Here is a 22,079-nt window from a genome sequence, read left to right on the forward strand (position 1 = left end):
CTATGGACACGGGAGGAGCGGAGAAGGGAGAGGGGGAGATGTAATGGAGAGAGTAACATGGAAACTTACATTACCGTACGTAAAATAGGTAGCCAGTGGGAATTTGTGGTATGACTCAGGGAATTAAAGTGGGGCTCTGTGACAATCTAGAAGGGTGGGATGCGGAGGGAGATGGGAGGGAGGTTTGGGAGGGAGGGGACACGGGTGTACCTACGGAAGCTTCTTGTTGATGTCTGACAGAAAACAAAAACATTCTGTAAAGCAATGATCTTTCAATTAAAAAATAAATAAAGTGGAAAAAAAATTGCTTGAAATCTTCCTGAGTTTGAAAATAACTATAAGGGACTTCTCCAAGGCAGCTTCAGTTCAGTTCAGTTTAGTCGCTCAGTCGTGTCCTACTCTTTGTGATCCCATGGGCTGCAGCACACCAGGCCTCTCTGTCCATCACCAATTCCTGGAGTTTACTCAAACTCACGTCCATCATGTCGGTGATGCCATCCAACCATCTCATCCTCTGTTGTCCCCTTCTCCTCTCGCCTTCAATCTTTTCCAGCATCAGGGTCTTTTCCAATAAGTCAGTTCTTCGAATCAGATGGCTAAAGTATTGGAGCTTCAGCTTCATCATCAGTCCTTCCAATGAATATTCAGGACTGACTCAATTTAGGATTGACTGGTTTGATCTCCTTGCGGTCCAAGGGACTCTCAAGAGTCTTCTCTAACACTACAGTTCAAAAGCATCAATTCTTTGGCACTCAGCTTTCTTTATGGTCTAATTCTCACATCCATACATGACTACTGGACAAACCATAGCTTTGACTATACAGACCTTTGTTGGTAAAGTAGTATCTCTGCTTTTTAATATGTTGTCTAGGTTTGTCATAGCTTTTCTTCCAAGGAGTAAGTGTCTTTTAATTTCATGGTGGCAATCACCATCTGCAGTGATTTTGGAGCCCCCCAAAATAAAGCCTATTACTGTTTCCATCGTTTCCCTATCTATTTGTCATGAAGTGACGGGACCACATGCCATGATCTTACTTTTCAGATTGTTGAGTTTTAAGCCAACTTTTTCACTATCCTCTTTCACTTTCATCAAGAGGCTCTTACACGTGCACCCCAATGTTCATCGCAGCACTGTTTATAATAGCCAGGACATGGAAGCAACCTAGATGCCCATCCGCAGACGAATGGATAAGGAAGCTGTGGTACATATACACCATGGAATATTACTCAGCCGTTAAAAAGAATTCATTTGAATCAGTTCTAATGAGATGGATGAAACTGGAGCCCATTATACAGAGTGAAGTAAGCCAGAAAGATAAAGAACATTACAGTATACTAACACATATATACGGAATTTAGAAAGATGGTAACGATGGCCCTATATGCAGGGCAGAGGAAGAGACACAGAAGTACAGAACAGACTTTTGAACTCTGTGGGAGAAGGTGAGGGTGGGATATTTCGAAAGAACAGCATGTATATTATCTATGGTGAAACAGACCACCAGCCCAGGTGGGATGCATGAGTCAAGTGCTCGGGCCTGGTGGGCTGGGAAGACCCAGAGGAATCGGGTGGAGAGGGAGGTGGGATGGGGGACCGGTATGGGGAATACGTGTAACTCTATGGCTGATTCATATCAATGTATGACAAAACCCACTGAAAAATAAAAAATTAAAAAATAAATAAATAAAATAAACTGTCTTTCGCCAAAAAAAAAAAAAAATTAAAAAAAAAAAGAGGCTCTTTAGTTTTTCTTCACTTTCTGCCATAACGGTGGTGTCATCTGCATATCTGAGGTTATTGATATTTCTCCCGGCAATCTTAATTCCAGCTGGTGCTTCATTCAGCCTAGCATTTTGCATGATGTATTCTGCATATAAGTTAAATAAGCAGGGTGACAATATACAGCCTTGATGTACTCCTTTCCTGATTTGAAATCAGTCTATTCTTCCATGTCCAGTTCTAACTGCTGCTCCTTGACCTGCATACAGATTTCTCAAAAGGCAGGTCAGGTGGTCTGGTATTCCCATCTCTTGAAGAATTTTCCAGTTTGTTGTGATCCACACAGTCAAAGGTTTTGGTGTAGTCAATAAAGCAAAAGTATATGTTTTTCTGGAAACCTCTTGCTTTCTGTATGATCCAGTGTATGATGGCAGTTTGATTTCTGGTTCCTCTGCCTTACCTTGCATCATCTCCATTCCTTCCAGTAGAAATGTGAAGTAATGGGGATTTGTACAATAAAATAAAAGGCCACTAGAGGGCACTGTATCCCCTCTGGTGTGCAGTAAAGGTTTTTGTGCAGAAATACTTTTATCTTCAAGATCACGCTTCACACAGTAAAGTCCAGGAAGTTTGTCTATTCACCTGGTCAAACCATTCACTAGCTGAGGTTTGAGGAAACTGTTCCATCTCTGGTTTCAGTTTCCACATCTGCATAATGCACATCTGCATAACGTGTGAGGTTGGGTACAAGATCTCTAAGCATCTGCAGATGGTGACCGTGGTCATGAAATTAAGACACTTGTTTCTTGGAAGAAAAGCTATGACAAACCTATACAGCATATTAAAAAACAGAGACATTACTTTACCAACAAAGGTCTGTATATTCAAAGCTATGGTTTGTCCAGTAGTCCTTGTGTGGATGTGAGAGTTAGACCATAAAGAAAGTTGAGTGCCGAAGTATCGATGCTTTTGAACTGTGGTGTTGGAGAAGACTCTTCAGAGTCCCTTGGACAGCAAGCAGACCAAACCAGTCAATCCTAAAGGAAATCAGTCCTGAATATTCATTGGAAGGACTGATGAAGAAGCTGAAGCTCCAATAATTTGGCCACCTGATTCGAAGAACTGACTCATTTGAAAAGACCCTGATGCTGGGAAAAATTGAGAGCAAGAAGAGAAGGGGATGACAGAGGGTGAGATGGTTGGATGGCATCACTGACTCAATGGACATGAGTTTGAGCAAGCGCTCGCAGTTAGAGCTAGACAGGGAAGCCTGGCAAGCTGCAGTCCGTGGGGATGCAAAGAGTCAGACACGACTGAGTGGCTGAACTGACTGTCAACCCTGAAACTCCTATCTTATACTGCCTTAAAATAAGGATGACATCTGGAAAAACAGTAAGAATTACACCTGCTTTATCATTTTTTCCAGTTCACTCAAACTGTTTCCTCTTCCCATCTTCTCTATTTCTCAATTTTCTTTCCCCCCTTAAGCACCCTTTTCGGCTTCCCTTGTGACTCAGCAGGTAAAGAATCCGCCTGCAATATAGGAGACCTGGGCTCGATCCCTGGGTGGGGAAGATCCCCTGAAGGGAAAGGCTATCCACTCCAGTATTCCGGCCTAGAGAATTCCATGAACTGTACAGTTCATGTGATCGCAAAGAGTGGGATGGGACTGAGCGACTTTCACTTTCACTTAATCACCCTTTAATGATAATTTGGTCTTCCCTGGTGGCTCAGTGGTAAAGAATAAGCCTGCCTTTCGAACTCTGTGGGAGAAGGTGAGGGTGGGATGTTTCGAAAGAACAGCATGTATATTATCTATGGTGAAACAGACCACCAGCCCAGGTGGGATGCATGAGTCAAGTGCTCAGGCCTGGTGGGCTGGGAAGACCCAGAGGAATCGGGTGGAGAGGGAGGTGGGATGGGGGACCGGGATGGGGAATACATGTAACTCTATGGCTGATTCATATCAATGTATGACAAAACCCACTGAAAAAAAAAAAAAAGAATAAGCCTGCCAATGCAGGAGATATGGGTTTGACCCCTGGTGTCAGGAAGATACAATGGAGAAGGAAACGGCAACCCATTCCAGTATCCTTGCCTGGGGAAATACCAAGGACAGAGGAGTCTGGTGGGCTACAGTCCATGGGGTTGCAAGAGTTAGACGTGACTTAGCAATTAACCAACAACTGATAATTTATAAAAACATGATAAAAACATTCTCAGAGTACTTTTCCAGTTTCACGTATTATTTTCTCTTTTTATACTCATGACAAATCAGGTTTGTAGGTATTATTTCCAATGTACCTGGTGAGGAAACTGAAGCCTAGAAGAGTTCAGCGAATTGCCTGCAGAAACATAGCCATCAAGTAATAGCACCTGCCTTCCAACTCTTCATGAAGCCTTACTCTTCATGAAATATTCATTATGAGAAGATATAAGTTTTGTGGGACCTGAAGTATACACATTAAAGCTATCTGTACTAGTTTTCCATGGCAGGATGCCATGATCTTAGTTGTTTTTATTTTTTCCATTTATTTTTATTAGTTGGAAGCTAATTACTTTACAATATTGTAGTGGTTTTTGTCATACATTGACATGAATCAGCCATGGATTTACACGTATTCCCCATCCCAATCCCCACACACACACACACCTCCCTCTCTACCCGATCCCTCTGGGTCTTCCCAGTGCACCAGGCCCGAGCACTTGTCTCATGCATCCAGCCTGGACTGGTGATCTGTTTCACCCTAGTTTAGTTTTTTTAATATTTAGTTTTAAGCTGGCTCTTTCACTCTCCTCCTACACATTCATTAAGAGGCTTCTTTAGTTCCTCTTCGATTTCTGCCATTAGAGTGGTACCATTCCTGTATCTGAGGCTGTTGATGTTTCTCCCGCCTATCTTGATTCCAGCTTGTAACTCATCCAGCCTGGCATTTCTCATGATGTGCTCATTGTATAGGTTAAACAAACAGGGTAACAGCAGACAGCCCTGTCATACTCCTTTCTCAATCTTGAACTAATCAATTTTGAAACAGAGGTAGACGTTTTTCTGGAATTCCCTAGCTTTCTCTATGATCCAGCAAATGTTGGCAGTTTGATCTCTGGTTCCTCTTCCTTTTCTAAACCCAGCTTGGACATCAGGAAGTTCTTGGTTTGCATAATGCTGAAGCCTAGCATGCAAAAAATTTTAAGCATGACCTTACTAGCATGGGTGCTTTGCTTAGTCGCTCAGCTGTGTCCGACTCTGAGACCCCACGGACTGTAGCCCGCCAGGCTCCTCTGTTCATGGGGATTCTCCAGGCAAGAACACTGGAGTGGGCTGCCATGCCCTCCTCCAGGTACTAGCATGGGAGATGAGTGCAACTGTCCATGGGTTAGCACATTCTTTACTTCCTTCTTGGGAACTGGGATGAGGATTGACCTTTTTCAGTCCTGTAGCCACTACTGGGTCTTCTAGATTTGCTGACATATTGAATGCAACACCTTGATGACATCATCCTTTAGGGTTTTGAATAGTTGTACAGGAATTCCATTGCATCCACTAGCTTTATTAACAGCAGCGCTTCCTAAGGCCCACTTGATTTCGCTCTCCAGACTGTTTGGCTCTGGGTGACTGACCACACCATCGCAGTAACCTGGTTCATTAAGATCTTTTTTGTGGATGCAAAAGTAGGAAGTCAAGAGATACCTGGAGTAACAGGCAAGTTTGGCCTTGGAGAACAGAACGAAGCAGGGCAAAAGCTAACTGAATTCTGCCAAGAGAATGTGCTGGTCATAGCAAATGTGTTTGAATACCTGCTTTCAATTCTTTGGGTCTTTACCTAGAAGTAGAATTGCTGGGTCATATGGTAATATTATGTTTAACTTCTGAGGAACTGCCAAACTGTTCCACAGTGGCTATGCCATTTTATAAGCCTATGAGCAATGTACAAATTTTCAGATTTCTCCACATTCTTGCCAATACTTATTTTCCTTAAAAAATTATTATTATAATCATCTTAGTGGGTACAGAGTGGCATCTTGTGGTTCCAACTTACATTTTTCTAATGAATAATAATGTTGAGTATCTTGTCATGTGCTTGCTGATCACTAATACATCTTTTTTGGAAAACACTTATTCAAGTCCTTTGCTCATTTTTTAATTGGGTTGTCTTTTTGTTGTTGAGTTGTATGAGTTATTTATGTATTCTGGACATTAGACCCTAATTTGCAAATATTTTCTCCCATTCTATAGGCTGTCTTTTCACTTTCTTGATAATGCCCTTTGATGCACAAAAACTTTCTAATTTTGATCAAACCCAATTTATCTTTTTCTTCTTTACTCTTCTTTTGGTGTTATATCTAAGAATTGATCGTCAAATGCAAGGTCATTAAGATTTACCATGCATATTTTTCTTCTAAGAGTTTTATAATTTAGTTCTTATATTTAGGTTATTGGTTAATCCATTTTTAAATTTTGTATATGGCATAAGGTAGGGGTGCGACTTCATTGTCTTTTGCATATAGATATTCAGCTGTCTCAGAAACACTTGTTGAAGAGACTTTTCTTTTCCCATTGAGTGATCAGAAAAAAATCAATGTGCCATAGATTTATGTTTATTTCTGGACTTCTAATTCTATTCTCTTGGTCTATATACATATCTTTATGCCAATACCTCAATGTTTTGATCTGTGTAGCTTTGTAATAAGTTTTATAGCAAGGAAATGTGAGTCCTCTAACTTTGTTCTTCTTAAATATTTTAAGTAATCAGGGTCCTGTGCAATTCTATATGCATTTTCCACTTTTGCAAAAAAGGCTATTGGGATTTTAATCAGAACTGCATTGACTCTGTAGAGCAAGCTGGGTAGTATTGCCATCTTAACAATATTGTCTTCCAATACATGAACATGAATGTCTTTCCACTTATTTACATATTCTTTAGTATCTTTCAGCAATATTTTATAGTTTTTAGTGTGCAGGTCTTTCACTTTTGTGTAGTAAGGAATCTGGCCTCATCTAAAGGGCGGTCTGGCCTCTGCCGCAGCTCTTGGGAGATGACCTCCACACCCTTGCAATTTCCCAAGAGACAGGAGTATAATTCATAGTGGAGTCCCTCAGACCAACTTTAATAGTTTTATGCTAATAAGGTGTCTCAGGGTGGGCCCCTTCATAGTTCAGGCTAATGCAGTGACTCAGGGTAGAGCTGGCAACCTTAGAAAAGCCAACAATGTGACTGGAAAGTTAGGGCTGTGTGTCACGAGATAACAGCCCAAACTTCAGGGAAGCAGGTGGCTGGAGATTTTAGTTCAATCACATGGATAATAATTCTCCCCAGGTAAAGAAGCCTCATCCAGCACTGGACACCAGTCAGCATTCCTGACTGGCAATATTCTTGGAGCACTTCACATATCATAGATGAAAGGAGACAACTCCACTTAGGACCGCATCTGGATAGGACAACCAGAACTTCCAGTTTGGACCCCTCCCAGATGCTGCCCTAGGCTACTCTTCCTTTGCCTCAATTCAATGTATCCTTTCCCTGTAATAAATGTGACTGTGTATATAATAGCTTTCAGTGTGTTCTGTGAATCTTTGTAGTGAATTATTGAGTCTAAGCAAGGTTATGAGAATACTTGAATTTGTGGCCAGATGGTCTGAAGTCAGGGTGGCCCTGGAGACTCCCAACCTTGCAGATGGTATCTGAAATACGGCAATGTTTCTTCCAACAGGAGAGTTGCCTAAATTCTTTACAACCTCCTTAGTTAAATCTATCCCTAAGCGTTTTAACAAAAGAGGTTGCAAAGAGTTCAGGCAACTCCCTATGTGTTTTGAGGCTTCCCTGATGACTCCAATGGTAAAGAATCTGCCTGCAATGCAGGAGGCCAGGGTTTGATCCCTGGGTTGGGAAGGTCCCCTGGGGAAGAGAATAGCAACCCACTCCAGTACTCTTGCCTGGAGAATTCCATGAAGAGAGGAGCTACAGCCCAGGGGTTGCAAAGAGTTGGACACGACTGAGAGACTAACACCAGGTATTTTATTCTTTGGATGCTGTTGTAAATGAAATTATTTCCTTAATTTCCAATTTTTTCAAGTTTTAAAAATACTTATTGAGCACTTGCTGTATGCTAGCCTCTGTTTCAAGTGCTTCACAACACTAATTTTATTCTCCTAGCAACCTTAAGGTACTTTGTTGAAAACTGGGTAGTCTTGCCTCCTGAGTCTGTATTCTGAACTCACCATACTGTTGCTTCACGAGCCTTTGGAGAAGTTTCCTGGGAACCTCTTATCTACCTCTTCACACTGTCATTCTGTAGTTCAGACCCTTATAAATTCACACTGAGCCAGAGCTTCCCACTGTCTTCCTAATTCAACTGTCTACCACCTACCCTGAATGCTGCCACCACTCTAACAACTCTGAGGCGTTGCTGATCTAAGTCCTGGCCATTCCAGTGACATGAAGTGCCTTCCTTCTCTGCATTTATGAACATAAAAAACAATTACTGCTCATAAGCTGTACTTGACCATAGATTCTGCAATGTCTTCTACTAACATTGAATTCTTTTTTTTTTAAACATTGAATTCTTACTGAAAACTTTGCTGTGAAACAGAGGCAAAGTGGGTGAGAGGAAAGCTCCAAGCCTGACCCCACAAACCCCACTTCTCCTCAATCTCAGATTATTCATTTGCAGAACAAACTATAAGGTCTGCTCTCAAAAGTTGTTGTAGGAATTAATTGTGTGTGTGTGAGAGAGACAGACAGAGAGAGGAGTGGTAGGACAGGTCCTGGCATGAGCAAATGCTCAGCAAATGTAGGCTGATTTGTGTCTCAGTAGTCACAAAGAATTTTTAAATTCTTTGATGGCAAGGGCCTTTGACATACTTTTTTGGTATTTCTTAAATCAAAACTTTTAACAGATACGCTTTGGTATCTGGACTTGCTAAAGAACCAAGGCTCTTATGGGAAAATCGGCCTCTGAAATCTGAATTCAAAGGTTGGCTGCTGCTAGGTCAGTGACTTCTGTAAAGTTACAGAACTCTGAGCCTCGGATTCTTTATCTGTACACTGTCAACAGAACCTACTTCACAGGGTCATGAAGGTTCACGGTGAAGTGCTTAGTAATACAATCAACACCCCCCCCAAACTGCCAGCCATAATTATATCATGTCCTAAACATTTGGGCCTCTGCATTACTCCATGTTTCTAAGACACACACACACACACACACACACACACACACACACACACACACACACACCCCAACACACACACACACACACACACACACACACACACACACACACCCCAACACACACACACACACACACACACACACACACACACACACACACACACACACACACACACACACACACACACACACACACACCCCCAAAAGGGGACCATCGACTTCCATGTACCTACCATCCCTCAAAGACCATTAAAATTTAATGAGGTCGCTGGAAATAGGCCCCAAGGGTTTTGAGTGACTTCCCTGAGGTCACCGAACGCCAGTGGCCAGGTCACAGCCCACGTCCTAACCTCTGGCCCTCGGCCTCTTCCGGGGTCCGAGGTGCACCCGCGTGCAAACTCCACCGGGTCCCCCACTTCCATCAGTCCCCCGTTCCTCCCCGCACCACTGCCCCCCCAAACCTGGGTCAGGGCCCTGGGGGCACGCCCCATCCGTCCTTGGCAGCGTTCCCCTTTTCTCCTCCAGAGACCCAGGGAGAGGCCGACACTGGGGTCACGCAAGTGTGCTCGCGGGCCCTGGAGATGGCGGGGGAACACCCGGAGGGGCCGGGAGCCGACGCCCGCAGCCCGGAGGGAGTTGCAGCTCGGTTAGCGCCTCGGGGGCGGCGGCCGGGAGGGCCGACTCCGCCCCTGCACGCCGGCTCGGGCCCCAGCGGCGGGGTATAAGGCGGCGGCGCCCGCCGGTTCCACGCTGTCTGGCCAACCCCGGTGGCGTGCGGAGCGCGTGGTGTGCAGGTGAGCTCTGCCCGGCGCCATCCGGGTCCGTCCCGCCCACGCACACGCGGCGCCGGGAGCCGCGGACCTCGGTTAGTTGGGCGACGGCGGGCTGCAAGCCGGGAGCCCAGGCGGCTTCGGCCGGGCGGGAGGGAGCCTTGGGGAGCGGAGAGCTTGGTCTCTGGGGACGGGGATGGAGGCGGCCCGGCGGCAGCGTTTGTGAATCACCGAGAGGCTGGTGATAAGGCTACCGGCTCGGGGAGACGAGTGATCTGGGGTGGTGATCTGGAGGAAATCGTTTCATCCACCGTGGGGATGCTTTCCGGGAGGAAGAGTAGAGTGACCTAGGGTGTAAAATCTGATAGGGTTGGTTACTCTCTTGCCTGCAGCATCTCTGAGTCGGGTTGTGCCTCAGCTAGGGGTGGGTGGGCGGTGATTTGGGCGGTTGTTTTTTTTTCTGGCGTGGCGTGCTATGCCACCTGTAACCTTCTAATCCGTAAACTCTTCTAGTTCAGTTCAGTTCAGTCGATCAGTCGTGTCCGACTCTTTGCGACCCCATGAACTGCAGCACGCCAGGCTCCCCTGTCCGTCACCAACGCCGGAGCTTTCTCAAATTCATGTCCATGGAGTCGGTGATGCTATCCAATCATCTCATCCTCCGTCGTCCCCTTCTCCTCCCGCCTTCATTTCCCAGCTTCAGGGTCTTTTTTAGTGAGCCACTTCTTTGCATCAAGTGGCCAAGGTATTGGAGTTTCACCTTCCGCATCAGTCTTTCGGGTGAATATTCAGGACTGATTTCCTTTAGGATGGACTGGTTTGATCTCCTTGCTGTCCAAGGGACTTTCAAGAGTCTTCTCCAACACCACAGTTAAGCATAAATTCTTTTCAACACTCAGCCTTCTTTATATCCCAACTCACATGCATACATGACTACTGGGAAAACCACAGCTTTGACTAGACGGACCTTTGTTGGCAAAGTAATGTCTCTGCTTTTTAATTTGCTGTCTAGGTTTGTCATAGCTTTATTTCCAAGGAGCAAGCGTCTTTTAATTTCAAGAGTTTAAATTTCAAACTCTTCTAGACCTTCTTTTAAAGCTCTTTAACCTTTTAAATCTTCCTTTGACTCATCCTGACTGAATTCTATCCCATTCTTGATTATCCGTGATTTTGCCCCATAGAAATTCCATTTTCTCCTCAAATCCTACCACCCCTGGTCTCTGTTTTTTTTTTTTCCTTTTCTTTTCTTTTGTACTATATTATGGGAATCTTAGTGGCTCAGTCGATGAAGAATCCGCTTGCAGTGCAGGAGACGGCCTGCAATTCAGGAGGCCCAGGTTTGCTACCTGGGTGGGGAAGATTGCCATGGAGGAGGAAATGGCTACCCACTCCAATATTCCTGCCTGGAGAAATCCCATGGACAGAGGAGGCTGGTGGGCTACAGTCCATGGGGTCACAAAGAGTCGGACAAGACTAAGGGACTAAACCACCACATGAGAATCTTTACTGATTTTTCTTTAAATTATCTATTTGACTGCCTTGGGTCTTAGTTGCCTAAGGCTGGATCTTTCTGCTTGGAGCAGGCTCAGTAGTTGTGGCTACTTGGCATAGTTCCCTGCGACTGCACCCTCCTCCCGCATGTCGGTTCTTAGTTCTCAGAGCCAGGATGGAACCAGGTCTCCTAAATTGAAAGGTGGATACTTAACCACTGAACCACCAGGGAATTTCCTTTTATGTGAATCTTTACTTTTGTATTATTTTTACTTTCTCTCCACCATTGTAAGTTTCTAAGGTCTGTCTTTGAAATTCCCATAAGCATAGTTAAATGGAACAGTGTGTCTTGAGCAATTTTTCAGCTAATTACCATGACCCATGGAATCCTCTCTTCTTGTGGATCCAGTAACATCAGTTACATTATTTAAATTAGCCCCAAACCTTGTCTTCAATAATTCACTCAATGTATAGGCCTTTGTCATGCCAGTTGCCAGTAACAGGCTCTAGAGGCTGATGACTCAGATTTGGGATGCAAATTAGGAATGCACCCGTTGACCTCACTCTGTTGTGATTGCACTATGCTGATATTTTTCATATAGAAAACAGCCCAGAAGGGGAGTAGATTAGCAATTTATTTTTTTTTAAGGAAAGTGAAATAGATTGTTGAAATTACTGTAAGTGTATTATAAAGTGATTTTTTTGTTTTACTGATAGTATAGTCTAGGACTTACATTGTCAACATTTAAGGACCCTTAAGGTTAACCTATAATAGTATTTTGAGGTAATAAAATTTTATTTTTGATATGTTTTTAGTGTCCAGAAAGGCCCTTTAAAACAACCTTGCCAATAAGTATCTATCTGTGCTTAGTGTAAGTAATGTTAGACAAACAATACTTAATTTATTAGTCTTTTGTGGATTATCAGCTTCTTTACAAAACAACTTTGTTACTTCTTTCAAATGATGAGCTCAGAAGTAACAGTTATAATGATGTTCAGACTCAGTCATGGATATTAAACAATTACACATACAGGAGAGAACTAAAAAGAGACAAATTCAATTGTCTTGCATTTGAGATGAAAACTTTTAAGAAAGATGAGTAAATCATAGAGGTAAAATTTTAGTCTTTAGTCATCCCTGGTGGTTCAGCGGTAAATAAACTGTCTGCCAATGCAGCCAGTGCCAGAGACTGAGGCTTGATCCTGCGTTAGGAAGATCCCGTGGAGAAGGAAATGGCAACCCACTCCAGTATTCTTGCTGGATAATCCCATGGAGCCTGGAGGGCTACAGTCCATGGGGTCACAAAGAACTGGACATGACTTAGCAACTAAACAATGACAAAACAACATCAGTACCTATGAGAATGTAAAATTAGATAGCCAGTGGAAATTTGCTGCATGATATAGGGAGCTCAAATCTGGTGCTCTGTGACAACCTAGAGAGGTGATATGGGGTGAGAGGTAGGAGGGAGGTTCAAGAGGGAGGGGACATACGTGTATCTATGGCTGATTCATGTTGATATATGGCAGAAACCAACACAACATTGTAAAGCAATTTTCCTCTAATTAAAACTAAATAAAAAACTTATGAGATATTTTAGGGCTTTCCTAGTGGCTCAGTAGGTTAAGAATCTGCCTGCAATGCAGGAGACACAGGAGGTGTGGGTTCAATCCCTGGATCAGGAAGATTCCCTGGAGGAGGAAATGGCAACCCACTCCAGTATTCTTGCCTGAAAAATCTGATTGACAGAGGAGCCTGGCAGACCACAGTCCAAAGGGTCCCAAAGAGTAGGACACAACTAAGCATGTGAAATACTGTTACATAAAACTAACTATAAACTATAAAACTTGAAAATCATGAAGCTAATTATAATGTTAAGTATTTCTATGAGCCATTCATACTTTTTTTTTTTTTTCCAAGAAAAGGAAAGACAAATTTCTCTGCTGTCTTCTTTATGATTATTTATTTTCCCAACTTGGCCTCAAAGAACTGGATGTGTATTAGATACTGGCAGTGGTATACTAGCATTTCTCTTCAAAAGGAGTAACATAGATGACCATAACCCTAACTCCATTCTTGTTTGTTATTTTAAAGTACCAATACATTTGTGCCTCAAACCCTGGGACAAAACCAGTCATATATTAATAAGTAAAAATAGTACATTTAGGTTTTGGATAGTCTACTTTGGATTGCTGCAGAAAATAATGTTTATAGATTATAGTCTAGATTATTATCTGGAATTCTACTGAGCAATACTCTCCTGTATGGTGTAAAGGACTTCAGAGAACACAATCTGTAACTTCCCTTTCTTCACTATTACTTCAGAACTTTATGTCCTCTTTAAAATGTGAAGAAAATTGGTATTTAAGAAATCATGCCAAAATAAGATATTTCAAATGACAAAGACAGGAATTTGGTAATTTGGCAGAATTGTGTTGAGTCCATGTCTGGATTTTGAATTTTTTTATTCATAAATTTTCTTTTGATTGCTTGTATTTTATTCACTTTCTTCTTCTCTCTTAATGTTTTTCTTCCTGAAGATACTTGCAGGTTTAAATTTAATTTTGACACTGTGGAATAAATTTTTTAATACAAGACAGTGTTATTATTAAGACTGATGAGACAGTTTTTGGTGACCAAAAACTGTAACCATTAAAAAACAAATTGAGGGGCTTCCCTGGTAGTTTTGTGCTTGAGAATTCATCTGCCAGTGTAGGGGACATGGGTTCAATCCATGGACTGGGAAGATTCCACGTGCCACAGGGCAACTAAGCCCATGAGCCATAACTACTGAAGCCCTAGCTCTAGAGTGGCTGTTCCTCAAGACAAGCCACTGCAATGAGAAGTCCTTGCACCTTCAACTAGACAGTATCCTACGCTCACCGCAGCACTCAACAATGAAGACCCAATGAAGCAAAAATAAATAAATCTTAAATTAAAAAATAAAAAACAAATTGTGGAAATTCCCTGGTGGTTTAGTGGTTAGGACTTAATACTTTCACTGCCATGACCATGGTTCAATTCCTGGTTGGGTAACTGAGATCTTGTAAGCCACAAGATGTAACCAAAAAAATAAAAATTAAAAATAAGATAAATTAAAAAAAAATAATAAATAAAAATAAGATAAATACAAGAAATCGTGAGAAATTATAACTGGCAACTAAGCTCAAAGTTTAGTCAGATTCAATAAGTATTAAATTAGCTGTTCCAAAAAAAATTAAAAATTAGCTGTTCCAACTGAACCTGACTGTATCAAACAGCTCTACTATCATTGAGTGTGATGTAAATTTAAGCATAAGTATTCTGAGATTGATTACCATTTAATCCTTTTGTTTTAACTCTTCAGAAAAAAATCTGTAAAGTTCATGCCATGGAGCATTTCTATTTAACCTCAGAACCCAGACTGTTTCCTTTGAATTGAGATGTTACAGCTTCTATAGCTCAAATGGAAATTTTAGAAATCTTGGAGATATTTTATTATCCTATCTTCAGCAAAGCTAGGTGCAATGCTCTGGAACTGGTAATCTTCATTCTCACGTGGTGGTATAGTTTTAAGGACTAATTTTGCAAATCCTCAGTTTGCAAAATATACCCGGAATTTAGAATGAGCTCTTCTAAGATGTGTGGATGCCTTAGGACTTAAATCTCATCTTTGTCTTTAAAAAAAAAAAATCCTATTTTTGAAGTACAGTTGCTTTACAATATTGTGTTTCAGGTATATAACAAAGTGATTCATATATATATATATATATATATATATATATTTATATATCTTTTTTCAGATTCTTTTCCATTACAGGTTATTACAAGGTGTAGTTCCCTTGCTGTGCAGTAGGCCCTTGTTTATTCCCTTCTCCTTCTTCACAAAAGAAAGGCTACCTCACTCATCCCTGTTCTTCCTTTGGTGTGCCATTCCATGCTATCAAAATATTTGGCGAACAATCCAAACAAAGGGAAACATCCAGAATGCATAGCCTCAGAGAGAGAAATTTTGAAGGAGACAGGAATAGGTTATAACAGGAGTGTTTTTCACTGCTTTGAATTTGTAGGGAAAGAAAACTTTCCGCTTCTTCGCTTCTAAGCTCTGTGGTTGGTCTAATAATTAAACAATAATAATAATTAAATTGACGTAAGACAGATTAACATCAGGAAAACAATTTCATACATATGCGAGCCATAAAAATATGACACTCAAAGAAGTGACCTAAGCAGGCAGCTTTTGTACCTTCTAGACAAGGAAACTACATTTGTGAAGAATTGACAAAATGGGCTTGGGTGGCAAATCAGTAAAGAAGTAACAAGATATATTTGTACAGCCTTGTCAGTCCTACTCACTATCTATGATAATAAGGATGCCTTCTAACCTCCTGGTAGTGGGAGGGTACTTTCCCAATGGGAGACTTATGTTCTGCTGTTATGGGGGCAAAGGAAATAAGAAAATCAGAGTGTTCTTCTTATACCAGCTATTTCTTAAGTAATATTAATTCAGAGTAAACAATATGCCAAATGGCATGTTTTGGGGTGGCATATTCTGTTCCCTTTCAAATTCAAATGAGGTCACACCTTTTCTGATAGTGAGAACTGGCCGGTTATATGGTGGCCATTTTCCAAAAACTGAATGAGCTCAAGTGCCAAGGTTTTGACAGTAATCTACTTAATGCAAAACTAAAACACTGTACAATATGCCAGAAACTACGTATTTGCAACTATTAAACTTAACACATTTTAGTAGTCAGTGTGTGAGGAACTACAGTTTCCAAATTTTGGGGTGGGGGGCAAAACGATTGAACACCACAGACTTGGTAGCCACTTGTAACTTAATTGAAGAGATTAAGAGAGGATAGAATTGTATAATTTAGACTTTATATCAACCACGAATTTTGCCTGATTTTTTTTTTCCTTCCTTTCACCAAACACACAGGGGAAATGTACAACATATTCTATATTTACTTGAGGTCTTTCACTAATCCTTGTTTGTCTCCATCAATGAATGGGAATGGGTGGAAATTATATTTCTGATAATGTCATGGTATAATCTTACTCATTCTGATGAATAGTCAAAATAATAGAAAATCTCTGAAGGAGATGAATCTGTAATTGTTACCAGACCCTAGAATAATGGTGCCTTCATGTTCCGATTTGATTTCATTAATTTCTGGGCTTGAGGAGCTACGTAGAAGCTTCTAAATATTAGAAGGTGATCTCTGGACTGTTTTGCCAAGTCACTTTAGAGGACTTGAAGCAGTCACTCTCTGAGCTTCTGTAGGACGGGGCTAGCCTAGTGGAACTTGCTGGTTCTGGTCATATCTCCATTATGTTTTCTCTAGACAGACCGCTCTGGGGAAGTTTGGGGCAAGGCCAGAGTTTCTTAAGGAACATTATTGAAGAAGTCTGAAGTCTTCCTGGAGAAACAGGAGGAGTCTGAAAAGTTTGCCCAGGCCCCTGCTTGTTTGTGGTGACAGTTGCTTTGGGGGTGTATGTGTGTGTGCATGTGTTTAATTGAGATTGTAAAATAAGTCTTAGATATCTGTGTTCATGTGTGCATATTATTAGAGATAACTAGTTCTGTAGGAGAATTTTGCATATCTTTTATTTGTTTTTAATTGACAATCTAAAATAGATACAGTACTTTTTTGATATTGAGGCTGACCATTCTTTTAAAAGGAAAGTACTTTGCATTTGTATTTAATTAAGATTAATGCAGACACAAACTAGGATGGATTTAAAGACACAGGCTAGTGAAGAATATGGAAGAATACTTAATATTTAGATGATAGGTTTAGGTAAACGTAGACCAGATGATTTTATGGCATAATCTGTTAAAACAAATTTGTTAAACAAATTGTTTGTTTAACATAACTGTTAAAACAAATTCAGTATTAGTTTAAGTAGGAAAAAAAAGAGTATGTAATAGGATAAGCATATTCACTGTTATAGCACTAATCTGATCACAGCATTAATTTATAATTATAAATTATAATTCTATAATTATAAATTAATGTTTGTTTACAGTGATCATTTAGTAGTACTATATCTAATATAGCAATGGCATTACAATGTTAGTAGCATTACAAATAAGATAATTTTATCAACCCAATGATCAGAAGAATTTTTATCTTTCCCCTTTTAAAGGGGCCTGTACATTAAGTACATGTGTTGTGGAACCAGACTCACTTGAATTTGGATATGTGTTCTACCATTTAACAACTTTAAGCACATCTTCACCAATAAAATGGGACTTCATTTAATTTTCCAAATAATATAATTGCCTTGGATCTGTCAGAACCTATTCTAAATAATGAAAGCATATGGCTGAACACAGTAGATAATTGTGTTTGTTCACAAGAGCATACAGCATTTAATGGGAGAGATGGGCAAACAGATTATACCACAACAGAGGTGTTCTGATAGAACTAAGACTGGGGTACTGTGAGTGCACATAGCAGAGATGATAAACCTGTCTCTGGCATTTCAGGAAAAATGAGACCCAAAAGACAAATAGCAGTTAGCCAAGTGATGGAAGGGTCTTCCCTGGTGGCTAAGCGGTGAAGCATCTGCCTGCAAGGCAGGAGATGCAAGTTTGATCCCTGGGTCAGGAAGATCCCCTGGAGAAGGAAATGGCAACCCACTCCAATATCCTTGCCTGGGAAATGCCATGGACAGAGGAACTTGGCAGGCTGCAGCCCATGGGGGACTGCAAAAGTATTGGACACTACTTTTAAGATTAAACAACAACAAAGTGATGGGAGAACCAGAACTAGGCACAGGGAAACAGAAATGTGTGAAAGGCAGAGGATGAGAGAAGATGGCACTTTGAAGAAGTTCTAGTACTTATTAAGGCTGGAGCATAGGGTATAGTGGAAATCAGGAAGAGATTGAGTTGAAGAGGCAAACAAGGGTGAGAGTAGAACAGGCTTTGAATGCTTTAATAAATTATTCCAAGGGTACGGTAAAGCATCCGCCTTGCAATGCGGGAGACCTGGGTTAGATCCTTGGGGCAGGAAGATCCCCTGGAGAAGGAAATGGCAACCCACTCTAGTATTTTTGCCTGGAAAATTCCATGGACAGAGGATCCTGGTGGGCGACAGTCCATGGGATCGCAAAGAGTCGGACATGACTAAGCAACTTCACTTTCACTTTTCAGTGTATCTGGAGCCACAGAATAATTATTTAAAAGGCAAAATGGACCAGACTTTACTTTCAGAAGATCACTTGGATTGCAGTGTGGAGAATGAGCAGGGGAGACTGAAAGGTGGAAAGTAGGGAAACCAATTAGGTTATTGCATTAACCCATGGGAGATGGTGACCTGATCTAAGGTGTAGTGGCAGTGAGGGTGGAGAGGTGGACAAATGTGGAGCTATTTGGATTGATAAAACATGGGGCATGAAGGCACATGACAGAAGGATAACTCCAGGATTTTGGACTCCCTAGCTGGAACTATGCGATTGAGTCATCACATAGGTGATAAGAAAACCGCTGGAATAGATATGCCCTGAGTTTGCAGTGTTTATTTAGGGCAGCTTGTGTGTAGTTCATGTTTAAGCATTCATTTTCTCTTCTGGCTATATTGGCCTCCTCTTTATTTGTTCATCAAATATTTGTTGAGTATCTATTATTATATGCCAAAGGACTAGAGCTATATCACTATAAAAAGTCCCCATTTTCATGCAGCCTTTTTTTTTTTTTGGTGTGGAGACTGACAACAGTAAGAGCTAACATGGGCTGGTAGTTTAGCGCACAAACTTGGGAGCCATTCTGATTAGGTTTGAACCCCATGTCCTAAGGTGCTTACCCCTTCTGGTCCTCAGTTCGCTCAGCTCTAATTCAGGAATAGTACTGGTACTTAACTTCATAGGGTTGTGCTTTTTGCATCCTTGGGCCAGTAACTGGAATGTAAGCGAGGGATCAGCACCAAAGGAAAACTAACCATAGCTTCCATGTTAAGCCAGGAATCCTGGCTAAAATCATCCAGGTCCATAATGTTCCTAGCTTCCGGGAGATTCTTCCAGGAAAATATTTGCATCTCCCACTTTGTGGAAGAAAGGCCCTCAGTTTAGGGCCTCAGGTTTCTCAGAGATTAAAGTCAGCCAACTAAGCTTGTAAACATTACCAAAAGTACAACAGAGAAAAATGAGAACTCATCATCATTAGGAGATTTCAACATACTTCTCTTCAATTATTAATAGATGAAGAAGAAAATAGAAAAATAGCAAAGATTTAGAAAATTTTTAAAAAGTTTAATTCAACAAACAGTTCAACCCAACAGCTAGAAAATGTATATTCTTTCTAAGCATACATGAAATATTTTCAAAAGTTAATATATCAGTCCACAAATGCTAGTCTTATATCAAAAAACTGATTTGTACCAGCCATATCATATCACCAGAGTGTTGTTAAGTACAAGTCAATAAAGCTAAACAGAAGATTTCCTTTAGAGAGTTAAAAACCCCCTTCTTTCGGTCAAAGAAGAAATCACAATGGAAATTTTTATTTTACTTATTTACTTTTGGCCATGCCACATGGCATGCAGGACCTTGGTTTGCTGACCAGGGACTGAATCTATGACCCCTGCATTGGTAGCACAGACTCTTATCCAGTGGAATGCTAGGGAAGTCTTTTTTTTGGCGGGGGGGGGGGGGGGGGGGTGCGGTGAGGGGTGGTTAAATTTGTAGTTTTAAATGCTCATGTTAGAAAAAAAAAATCAGTCTAAAAATTAATCAGCAAAGTAACCTTTATGTTTGAAAAGGAATCAAATAGGACTCCTCTGGTGGTCCAGTGGTAAAGAATCCACCATCCAGTACAAGGGACAGGAGTTCAATTCCTGGTCTGGTGGAATTGATTCCACATGCCACAGGGCAACTAAGCCTGTGCCACACAACTACTGAGCCCATGTGTCACAATTACTGAAGCCTTCGCACTCTAGAGCCTGTGCTCTGCAACAGGAGAAGCCATTGCAATGAGAAGCCTGAGCACCAGAACTAGAGAGTAGCTCTCACTTGTTGCAACTAGAGAAATCCCGCATACAGCAATGAAGACTCAGTGTAGCCAAAAATAAATAAATAAATAAATAATGGAATAGAATAAATTCCACATATGAAGAATACACATGATAGTAAAAAATAACAAATCAATGAAATAAGGAGAAAGTACAATAAAATATTGATAAACCAAGAATGTTCTTTTTTATGGGTATACTGCAGTTGGAGGAAAAAACTGTTCAGGACAGAGGTTCTTGTGAGAATGTTCTTTGAAGATAACTTATAAAATAGATAAATTCCTGAGATTAAAGTGGGAAAAGAAGACACAAGAATCAGTGATAAAGAGGATATAGCTATATCCATAAAGAGATTAAAATATAAAAATTCTATGCCAGTAATTTGAAAACTTTGACAAAATAGAAGAAGCCATAAAAAATATATCCTAAAAAGATAGACTCAAAGTGCAGCTGAAGGAATGAATAGACCTATAATTGTTGAGAAAACTGAAGATAAGATTTGAAATCTTCCCCCCCCCAAAAAAGTGTCCAAATAGTATTACCAGTAAATTCTACCAAACTTCAAAGGAGTAGATCATTCCAATCTTATATAATCTCTGTCTCAGAGGAGGAAAAAAAAAATCTCCTAACTTACTTTATGACTCTAATATAAAATTGATATTTAAGTCAGAAAAGGACAATAGGAGAAGAGAAAATTATATTTCCAAATACTTTATGGACACATTTAAAAAAGATCCAAACAAAATAACAATTTAACTTAGAAACATACTTTAAAAAACGTATATTGTGACCAAGTTGGGCATATTCTAGGGATGCAAGGGGTGGTTTAACATTAAAAAAAAATCTGTAAATGTTACTCACTATTTGTACAGATAAAAGAAGAAATGCCTTGTGAAGGTATTATGGGAGAAAAATACCTGAATTCAGTGGTCACTGGATTTAAAGTAAGTTATTAATGAGCTAGGAATGAAACTTCCCAAATTTGATAATACATTTGACAAACTTCAGAGTAAGTACTTTTCTTGATGATGAGACACTATATACATAATTTTATTTATTTAATAAATAAAATTAAGGTTATTTATGCACAAGCATTGCCATACTATGACAATCTAAAAACTGAGACAACTACTAAATGACTAATGAGCTGGTAGCACATACAACATGGAGCTGCTGGCACAAGAATGATACACAGCCCAGGCAAGAAGTAGTGGGATGGCGTGAGATTTATTGTGCTACTCAGAATAGCATGCAATTTAAAGCTTATTAAGTTGTTTATTTCTGGAATTTTCTATTTAATATTTTCAGACAATGAGTAACTAAAATGGCAGAAAGCAAAACTTCAGATAAGGGGAACTTCTTAGTAGCTCAGTCATGTCCGATTCTTTATGACCCTTTGGACTGTAGCCCACCAGGCTCCTCTGTCCATGGGATTTTTCAGGCAAGAATACTGGAATGAGTTGCCATTTCCTCCTCCAGGGGATATTCTTGACCCAGGGATTGAAACTGCATCTCCTGTGTCTCTTGCATTGCAGGTGCACTCTACCCATTGAGCCATACTGTAGTGGGTTTACTATATACAAAATCAATTATAGCGGAATTGCTTCTCGAATGGTAAAGTAAGGTCTTCTGAAACTTTGCTCTTTCATAAAAGCCTTAAGAACATTGGCAAAAAAAAAAAAAAAAAAGAGAGAAAAAAAACACTTCACTTTTCACCTGAGGCTTGCAATAATCCAAAGAGAATATAATCAAGAAACAGCTGAACCTCAGAACAGCAAGATTTGTGGTATTTTAACATGATCTATTCCTGTTCTCATCTCCCCAACTCCAGTAGAACTGAAAACAAAAAACCTCACAATCATAGGGGCCATGAAAATCATCAGTGTAGTAACCATTGTGGGGACAGAATTGTTTGGAACTCACAAAAAAGT

General features: G+C 40.6%; 1 protein-coding gene across 2 annotated transcripts in view; it reads left to right on the forward strand.

Annotated features, from left to right (window-relative positions):
- The first annotated feature begins 9,645 nt into the window (after window positions 1–9,645).
- Window positions 9,646–22,079, forward strand: part of LOC136162809 (monocarboxylate transporter 1-like) — a 28,880-nt gene continuing 16,446 nt past the window's right edge. Inside the window, exon 1 of one of the 2 annotated variants that reach the window (XM_065927264.1) lies at window positions 9,646–9,684. The gene's annotated coding sequence lies outside the window, so the exon portion shown is untranslated. Of the gene's footprint in view, window positions 9,756–22,079 lie in introns of both variants that reach the window. The other variant, XM_065927258.1, reaches the window with a different exon arrangement.

Source organism: Muntiacus reevesi, chromosome 1 (genome assembly GCF_963930625.1).
Source record: "Muntiacus reevesi chromosome 1, mMunRee1.1, whole genome shotgun sequence".
NCBI lineage: Eukaryota > Metazoa > Chordata > Mammalia > Artiodactyla > Cervidae > Muntiacus > Muntiacus reevesi.